The sequence below is a fragment of the Trichechus manatus genome, unplaced genomic scaffold, assembly GCF_000243295.1.
Source record: "Trichechus manatus latirostris isolate Lorelei unplaced genomic scaffold, TriManLat1.0 scaffold00097, whole genome shotgun sequence".
NCBI lineage: Eukaryota > Metazoa > Chordata > Mammalia > Sirenia > Trichechidae > Trichechus > Trichechus manatus.
In genome coordinates, this window is record NW_004444033.1 from 9692186 (window position 1) to 9702185 (window position 10000).

The window sequence follows — 10000 nt, forward strand, 5'->3', positions numbered from 1 at the left end:
TTTTGAATGTTTATCTTGTATCCTGCTACTCTGCTGAATCTTTCTATTAGTTCCAGTAGATTTCTCGTGGAGTCTTTAGGGTTTTCTATGTGTAGTATCATATCATCTGCAAACAGGGACAGTTTAGCATAGATTATAATTTAAAATAGTCATTTTATTTTCCAAAATTTATCCAAGGTAAAAACATTAGACACGCAGTTTCCTTTAGAGCTAATTAGTGTGCATCTGCAGCCATTCATTCATGTGGAAACTCTGGAGCAAACTCAGCACCTCATAACCTGTCACTGCTCAGGCAGTGACCACTAGTAGGGATTCTGGAAGGACACTGCTAAGGAAGAGGTGTGTCCACCAAATAGTCAAGATGGATGTGGTAAGTGAGAAGATAAAGTCAGCCAGCCTGGAGTCATGTCAACTGTGGTCTCTATTACAAGCTGAAGCTAAGCAGAATGAAGGTGAGGTAGATGAGGTACATAAGAGTTACAGGCCAGCAACCTATTTCAGGCATGGGAGCAGGGTGGAACTAGAAAGAGCCGAGGCTGGGTCGTCTACTCTCCACAATATTTCCAGAGCCCAAAGAGGATTCAAGGAGAGTCCGTTGTGACATTTAAAAAGGACAATAGTTCCCACTTACCCGAGGTTTTGCTTTCCGTGGTTTCCGTTACCTGCAATCAACTGCAGTTTAAAAACGTTAAATGAAGTACGTAGCGTGATGAAATCTCCTGCCGTCCCGCTCTGTCATTCACATAACTTTTATTACAGTATATTGTTATAATTGCTCTATTTTATTATTAGTTGTTGTTAATCTCTTACTGTGCCTAATTTACAAATTAAACTTTATCGTAGTTTTGTATGTATAAGACAAAACATAGTATATATAGGGTTCGGTACTATCCACCATTTCAGGCATCCATGAGAGGTCTTGTAACGGATCCCCTGCAGATAAGGAGAGGCTGCTGTAACTATTATGTTTGAAAGAATCTTGACCACAGATTTCCTCACAAGTCTTTAACAATCTTCTGGGTAAATTTGGGGTTGGTTTGAACGGATCCCCTGCAGATAAGGAGAGACTGTTGTAACTATTATGTCTGAAAGAATCTTGACCACAGATTTCCTCACAAGTCTTTAACAATCTTGTGGGAAACCACTATTTTCTGGGTACATTTGGGGTTGGTTTTCTAGGTTCTCATTAGATTGTGCCTTGGGGGAAAGTATCCTTGTCCCTCCTTGCTTCTAAGGAGCATTCTAGTTGAACTTCTTCCAAGACAGATTTGTTCATTCTTCTGGCAGTCCATGGCATATTCAATATTCTTCGCCAACACCACAATTCAAAGGCATCAATTCTTCTTCGGTCTTCCTCATTCATTTTCCAGCTTTCCCATGCATATGAGGTGATTGAAAATATCATGGCTTGGGTCAGGTACACCTTAGTCCTCAAAGTGACATCTTTGCTTTTCAATACTTTAAAGAGGTCTTTTGCAGCAGATTTGCCCAATACAACACGTCACTTGATTTCCTGACAGCGGCTCCCATAAGCATTGATTGTGGATCCAAGTAAAATGAAATCTTTGACAATTTCAGTCTTTTTACCATTTATCATGATGTTGCTTATTGGTCCAGTTGTGAGGATTTTTGTTTTCTTTTTGTTGAGGTGCAATCCATACTGAAAGCTATTGTCTTTGATCTTCATCAGTAAGTGCTTCAAGTCCTTGCTTTCAGCAACAAGTTTGTGTCATCTGCATATCGCAGGTTGTTAATGAGTCTTCCTCCAATCCTGATGCCACGTTCTTCTTCATATAGTCCAGCTTCTCAGATTATTTGCTCAGCATACAGATTGAATGAGTATGGTGAAAAGATACAACCCTGACGCACATGTCTCCTGATTTTAAAACCCTTACCTGGCCAAATTATTTTTCGCTTTAGATTTTTTGTTGATGTATATTTTTTTATTAATGGAATTCATGCTGAATCATTGAGTGTGTCTGAATTGAGTATGTCTATCTGGACTCTGGGGTAGGATTGGTGGGACACATATGACTCTCTGGCCTTTAGAGGTGAATGCATTGTCCCTCTGGACTCTGGGGGGGTGGGTAGGATTGGCGGGATGCGTATGTCCCATTGGACTCTGGGACACAAATGTCCCTGTGGACTCTGGTGCAGGTTTGTTGGGACACATATGCCCCTACAGGATGCACCAGGATGCACCACCTCATGCAATACCCTGTAAAAACAGTGATCTGTAGTACACTCCCATTTCTTCTGTTTCAAACAGTTATATAGGCTGCACATACTGTCAGTGGTGAAGCAGTTTCCCAATAAACCCCAGAGGCAGGAAATTGGGTGGGACATATATGTCCCATTGGTCATGAAAGCATTTTAAACCATGCGGTATCCCCCTTGTTCTGTTCAAACCACTGCCTCTTGGTCTACGAACAGGTTCTGCATGAGCACAATGAAGTGTTCTGGAATTCCTGTTCATCACAATGTTATCCATAATTTGTTATGGTCCACACAGCCGAATGCCTCTGCATAGTCAATAAAACACAAGTAAATATCTTTCTGGTACTCTCTACTTTCAGCTAAGATCCATCTGACATCAGCAATGATATCCCTTGTTCCTCTTCTGAATCCGGCTTACAAAAATAAAAGCTGCTTGCTGCTCTTATTTTGAAATATAAGAGATGTTCCAGCAGCCACAGCCCAGGCCCAAACACCCTTGTGAGAACACACAGAAGACAAGGCTTTGTGTCCAGAGAAGCCCAGTCATCACACAAGACTGATTTCTGAAGAGGAAGGGACAGATGGCATGGTTCTTCCCGAGGAATGAGTGGGAGGTGGCCTGGTCCAGAAGGGCCACCTTGGCAGGAGAGTGGGCCAGCTGACTTTTGAAGTCCCTTCTGAATGAGATTCAAGGATTTGTTTATCTTGAAATCTACACCGCTGGGCACTCTGAGCTTTCTTTGGCTCGTTTTCTTTCTGAAATCATGATCTGATCTAATCAAAATACTTACCTGGCTCTTTAAATCACGTGGTTTGTTGGCTCCAGCTGAGTAAAGTGTGTGTTCAGGGAAAAAACAAAAGTTGTTTACATTCTTTCTGTGAAGTCCTGGGCCAAAGTCAACTTTAGAAATGAAAGTGAAATCAGCTGATGGTGACATCAGCACAAATGTACAAAGTTCAGAGTTGTTTACTTAGGCACACTGTAGCTTGGGGCTTTGCTGGCCCGCTGTCCTCACTGCTTGTCTCTTAAAAAGCCGGCGAAGAGGAAGATCCAGGAGCCTGATCCTGCTCGTCCTGTGTGAGAGTCCGGGGTCCTCGCCTTCTTTCTGTAAGTACCTGCCCTGCCAGCAGCAGTTTCCCAGATGCCCACGGTCTTGGAAAGAGCAGTTGTCTCGGCTAATCTACAGTCTAGCAATGACAATCGGCGAAATTATTGGCCCTGCTGTTCCTGTGACCTTCCCTTCCTCCCTTGTGGGTAGGATAATCTGTCCACCCCCTTTGTTCTCTATTTCCCTCCCTCCACCCTCCCTAGCATCACCCTGTGCACCTCTGGCTCAGAACTGGGGAAGGCACTGCCAGTTTAGCTGGGCGGAAATGCCCGGAACGCTGGGCACAGCGGGGTCTTGCACACTCGCACAAGAAATGTCTGTGGCTGGTGGACTGGAACCTTCATCAGGAACAGCCGCCAGAGAAAGACCGCCGAACAGCAGAGCTAGATTATGACAACGGTGGTTACGAAAGCATGATGAAGCCCTGAAATACACACCGAGGTTTAGGATTGTTAGAAAGAACTGTGATGGACTCAGAAAGAATGTCCTAGGGTCTAAGAGATTTTTAGCTAGAAAGGCAATGTTCTTATTGGACTAAGTTGCTTCTCATGCCCTGCTGGGAATTCACGTGGGTCCCCTGGGTGCATAGTCTAACAGATTTTTTTTTTTTTAATGTCGGCTTAGTTTCCCTAATAACTTCCATTACTTTTGTTGACCTGTGAAATCAAAGGCTTTTTTGGGAAACAAATATGCACGTATATGTGATTCCTTTTTCCGTCTTCCCTCGTGACAACTAAAGTGCTTTTTCCAGTGTCATCTTCCTAGACCCGCCCCTCCAGAAGTCCCGGCTCTAAGATTCAGGTCATGTGAAATATGCCTTTCCACTTTGTACATAGTCTCCTTTCTCAATTTTCTTTCGAGCTTAGTCCCTGCTTTACCTAACTCTCAAGGCTGATTATGTTTGTTCGTTCGATAAACGTCACTTTTTTTCATAAATATAGCACATAAGGATTCCGAAAATGTTTTAATGCAAAAAGAGAAGAAAATAACAATTGCCCATAATGCTACAACCCAGAGACACCACAGCCTCCATGAACATTTTAGAATACTTCCTGAATCTCTTTCTTCTGTGCATCTTTATATAGACGCAGGCATGCTACATGGTGTAGTTTTGTACCTGCTTTTTTTTAAAGGTTGCATAATATTCTTCACACGTGGTACTTCACTTCTAACGTCGGACATTCAAGTTGCTTAGCATTTTTTGCCAAAGTAAATAATAGGGTGATAAACATTCCTGTATACTAAATCACTGACTGCATTTGTGATTATTCCTTCAGGCTAGATTAATAAAAGTGGGATTGCTAAATCAAAAAATATACCTAATTTTAGGGCTTTTAATGAATGTTGCTGAATTGCTTCCCAGAAAGTTTGTACGAATTTTCACATCCACCATCATTGTATGAGAAGACCAGTTTTACAGCACTCTTGATACCATCAAATGTTTTTATCTGCAGTTTTGATAGGAAAATCCACAAGTTGTTTTACTTGGCATCTTTGATTACGTTAGGAAAAGTATAGATTTTTTTTTTTCATGTTGGTTAACTATTTAAATTCCTTCCTTTGTGATTTATCTCTTCATATTTCTTCCTCATTTATTTTTATGGGGTCTACTGCACACCTTATATGTTAGCACAAACATTTTAAATACTAAGTATATTAATCATTTCATGTTTGTTGCAGATATTTTCCCTGTTCATTGACTTTTGATTTTATTTACATTGCTTTTTGATATCTAGAATTGTATTTTTTAAATAGTGAAATCTGTGCATTTTTTCCTCTGTACTTTCAATTGCTTTTCTTTCTCATTCAGAAATTAAATAGACATTTACATTTTTCTAGCTCTTTATTTTTATTTGTTTATTACATTTCACTGTTAAATCCATATGGAAGTTATTTTATATACGGAGTGAGGCGAAGACTTAAAATAATTTTTTTTTCTATCAGCTAATCAGTTGCTTCAGTATTGGTTAACGGATGCCCTTTCTTCCACTGAATTACAATGCCACTTTCATCATGTATTAAATTTATATACGGCTTTTCTAAGGAGTCCTTGGGTGGCGCAAACAGTTAAGCACTCAGCTACTAACCAAAATGTTGATGGTTCAGATCCACCCAGAGGTGCCTCAGAAGAAAGGCCTGGAGATCTACTTTCAAAAAATCAGCCATTGAAAACCAGAGCTTTGAACTGACTCGGAACGGTTCAGTAACTGCTGACATAAATGAGGGCAACGTATACACATTGCATAGCAACCAAATTTGTTGCGCATCAATTTTGACCCAAGTAGGAAACAAACAGCATTGCCCCTCTCAAAGATGGCAGCAGAATGCACCGCTTTGAATGTGTGTCGCTTTCCACAGTCTTGCCAATAATCCAGTCTCCCACCTCAGGCTCCTGAAACTTTTGGGATCTGCGCGGGAGATTATATGATTGGCAGGACTGTGGAGAGTGACACACATTCAAAGCGGTGCTGTTGGCCACCACCTTTGAGCAGAGCACCGCTGTTTGTTTCCTACTCAGTCAAAATCCAACAGGCAACAGATCCGGTTGCTATGTAATGCCACCCTCGTTTACACTGGCAATTACTGAACCGTTCTGAACTGGTTCAAAGCCCTGTCGAAAACCCCATGGAGCACGTTTCTACTCTGACACACATGAGGTTGCCATGAGTCAGAATCAATTCAACAGCAACTGGTTTTAATTTTATGGATGTTCTGAGATCTCCTGCTCCCTTGAGCTGTTCCAGCCTTGTCCTCATTCCCTGTTTTATTGATTTCTGGGAATATTCCTGGGAGCTGGATAATGTAGTTCCTTCAGTAGGTAGCCTGCATGAGGCCTCAAAATGATATAACTTAAAGTGAATTAATAAATGTATAAATAGCTTTGCAAATCTAATCTTCACATAAATTGGAAGTTATGTTCTCATTACAACTGCGATTTTACAGAGCTTGGTCTTGTTCCCCTAGCTTCACACCTGCCCAGTTTACTCATCCCGGGACTTCCACAGAGTTGGGGAGGTGACCGCAGATCCCAGCATTTCTGACGAGGACAGATAACTTTTGTTTGGCAGCAGTAGGGAGGTGGAGGTGCCAGTTGCCAGTCAAGTTGACTCTGATTCATGGCGATCCCACGTGTCAGAGTAGAACTGTGCTCCATAGTGTTTTCAATGCTGCTTTTTTGGAAGTAGATCACCACACCTTTCTTCTGAGAAGCCTCTGGGTGGACTCGAACTTCCCACCTTTCCGGCAGCGTTAACTGTTAGCACCGACCAGGGACTCCAGAAAAAGCAGAGGAGCAATACCTGCCCTATGCTCAGGGTGTCCCAGTCAACCGAGAAGCCGAGGCTGGCAATTAACACCGGCCTGAAGAGCTATGAGGGGAAGATTTACTTCCTAACTGAGGCTCGAAAATACTGGTCTGAGGGAACGAGAAGGGGGCCCCTTAGCATCTGCAACTCACTGTGTCTGAGCTGCTTTCTTCTCTTTATTTCACATGTGTTTTGAAGTCATTTGATCTGCATTACAAAATCACCAGATAGGACCCTTGTCCTCTTGTGTAGGGTGGAGGTGAAGTTAGTAGAAAAATTCCATCCACCTGCCTAGCCTCCTTTCCAGCCAACTCTCAAAATGCCTTTTGAAAATTTAAAGGACAGGTCTTAGCGACTGTCCATTGGTCTTAATTCCTCCTCTTCTTTCCTTTTGATTGTTGGGTACAAACTGCATTACGAGGCCTTGGTCTCCCTCCATGAATGGTCGTGGAGGAAACACTTCATTTTGCTCCACGCTTCTCTCCAGCTCAGTGCCTCTGTCTGCACTTCCAGCTCCTCCTTTATGCGCCTTTCTCCCTATGGGAGTGGGAGACGGGAGTCTGTGGAGCACCTAGTGAAAGGGATAAAGCCCATCCCCGGCCCGGCCTAGGTGGCCTGCAGGGCCTGGGCTGCCCGAGTCCTCCTCACCTCTCCCCATCACCAGCTGCAGCCACTGGCTTCTCTGCGCCTCCACATCTTTCAGTTCTTGCCTGGCTGGGCTTGATACCACTGCTCTCTTCCAGAAGGTTCTTCACACCCCACAGCCTCACAACAGATACCTCTTAACAGACAGGCTTCCTGTCTGGCGTCACTAGGGAGGTGCCAGGGGTGCAGACCACACCAGGTGACGCTGTCAGAGGGGGTGACACCAAAATGACTGTCTCTAAAATTTTTGTGCAGTGTTGCAGCACATTTATTATTTTTTATAAGAATATTCCTGTAGTTATAACAACAACAATAAATTGTATAAGCTCAGCTCACATGTATCAATATACCTACAAGGCTAACACTCTATGCTAATTTACTTTTTGAACATTCTAATGCCCTCCGGCCAGAGCTGTCATTATTACCCAATCACAACGACGCTTCGAACCACGTGGTTTCATCTGCAAGGGCTCCCAGCATGCGCTGTTGTTTGCGTTGCTGCTGGTGTTTTTATAGCCGCTGATTTTGTCAAATCTTCTGGTTTTTTAGCTACAGTATTGTGGTAATTAGTATTTGTGAACCTGTATCAATAACTTTTTTGAGACTGAAGCAGTGATTAAAGGAAAACAAGGAACGACGTATGGGAATTAATGATTTACAAGTAACATTTGTACAAAAAACATTACTAAGGATTCTGTATGATCTGGCATGGGAGGAGGGCCATTGGGGGAGGTGACATCATGAGTTACCACACTGGTCGTCACTTCCGCCCTCCAGTTTTCTCTCCCTATCTTCATCCTGTAATTTCCTTCCCAGATTTTTCTTTTCAAAAAGTGTGACGATCTTGTGTTTATAAGGTTGGTGTTTGTGTCTCCCCCACTGGAGTGCAGGCTCGGGGAAGGCAGGCGCCCTCATTGGCCCCGTGTGTCCCTATTCCTTAGGCTTGTCACTCAGGGATCATCCAGACACATCTTGGTGGGGACACAGCTGAAATTTCAGCCTCGTCAATCCAAGGGGACGTTGACTTGCCATCGTAATTGCAGGAGAGAGGGAGGGGGCAGGAGAACCACAGTCCACAGCCAAAGGCAGAAAATGCAGTCACTAGTCTTCAGTCTCAAAATGGCAATCTACTTCCAAAAGATCAAACCCTCCCCCTAAAAAAAAAGAGAAGAGAAAACACCAAATCTTTTGCCGTTGAGTCAATTCTGACTCATGGCAACCCTATGTGTTACAGAGTGGAGCTGCACCATGGGGTATTTTTGACTGTAGTCTTTATGGAAGCAGATCGCCAGGCCTTTTTCCCACAGTTCTGCTGGGTGGGTTCAAACCACCAACCTCTAGATTAGTAGTTGAGCACAAACTATTTGTGCCACCCAGGGACCTTCCGAAAGATCACAGCCACCGAAAGTCCTGTGGAGCCCAGATTTACTCTGACACACGTGGGGTCTCCGTGAATTGGAATTAACTCAATGGCAACTGCTTTGGTTTTGGCTTGTGGTCTAGTCTCCAGTACTGATGACCCTCAAGTGCTATGTTTGGCCCTGTGGACAGGCCTTCACAGCTGCGCTGTGGCTTCTTCTACCAGTGAAAACCAAGTGAGGAGGGGTTCCCCAATTTGCAGACATTTTCTCATTTTTAAGGGTTTTGATTTTTTTTCTTTTTTCCTCTCTCTAAAATTTTTTAACCTCTGTTCCCGGCCAGATTATCTGTTAGTGAGGGCTAATAAACAGCAAAACAATTGGACAAATAGTCATTTAACATTAGCGGAACCACTTAAGCAGCCCATTTCCACGGCTCATTGTAGGTGTGGGTGCCAGGACTCAGCCTCCTGACTTTATATTGAAGTCTCGTGGTTTCTGCTGGTAAAGCTGTTTTTATTTACGTGGAAGAATTAAGTAAATTATACGTCACAGAGTTTCATAAAAAGCTTGGTGCGGGGCAAGGCATCCACAGGGAGTTGCCACCCACACGTATTTGAGAGACATGGCCGCTGCCAGCCTTAAGCACTAAGACTGTGCCTTCACATTTCTGCCACAGGAAGTATGACACATTTCCCTTTCTTCTCCCTGTTCAGCCAGAAAGACCTTAGGGCTGGAGGCCTCCCCTGACAAGGAAACATTCAACCTCACTTTGTACCTTGTCAAATCCCAGTCTTCTGACTTTATTCTGCTAATACTTTCTTCCCTGATTGTCTCTCTCGGTTCAGGCCACACACCAACCCTCCACCTCTACCCGACTCTCCCCTCTGTTCCCTTTTCCCTCCCTGCATCGTTGCTTCGTCGTCATCATCAGGCACAAATCCATCTACACATGTGATAACTCACTTCCAAGATCCCTGGGTGGCGCAAGCAGTTTGTGCTCAGCTGGTTGGAACCCACCAGGCCAGGCAACGTGCTTCTGTAAAGATGTTCTAAGTGCTGCATATAAATGACCTCATTTAATTTCCATAACATCTACAAAATAAGTTCTATTATTTAACCCACTTTTCAGCACACCAAAAAAACAAACACCCTACGGGTCAGTTCTACTCTGTAACACATGCGGTCGCCGTAAGTCACAAATCAACAACAAAAACTCACTTCAGCCTCACAACAGCCCCTGAGGAACGGGCTCATTTTAGGTCAGGGTGGGGGGCACTCAGGGGTGAAGCGACCTACCCACAGTCATGTGGCCGGTGGGCGGAGCAGTGATGTCACCTCAGGCAGCTGGTGCCAAGTTCCCACG

General features: G+C 43.7%; 1 protein-coding gene across 2 annotated transcripts in view; it reads left to right on the forward strand.

Moving 5' to 3' along the window:
- Positions 1–2578: 2578 nt before the first annotated feature.
- TMEM140 (transmembrane protein 140) overlaps positions 2579–10000 on the forward strand; it is a 17282-nt gene continuing 9860 nt past the window's right edge. For both annotated transcript variants that reach the window (XR_002825031.1, XM_023737138.1), the window contains exon 1: positions 2579–3325. The gene's annotated coding sequence lies outside the window, so the exon portion shown is untranslated. The remainder of the gene's footprint in view (positions 3326–10000) is intronic.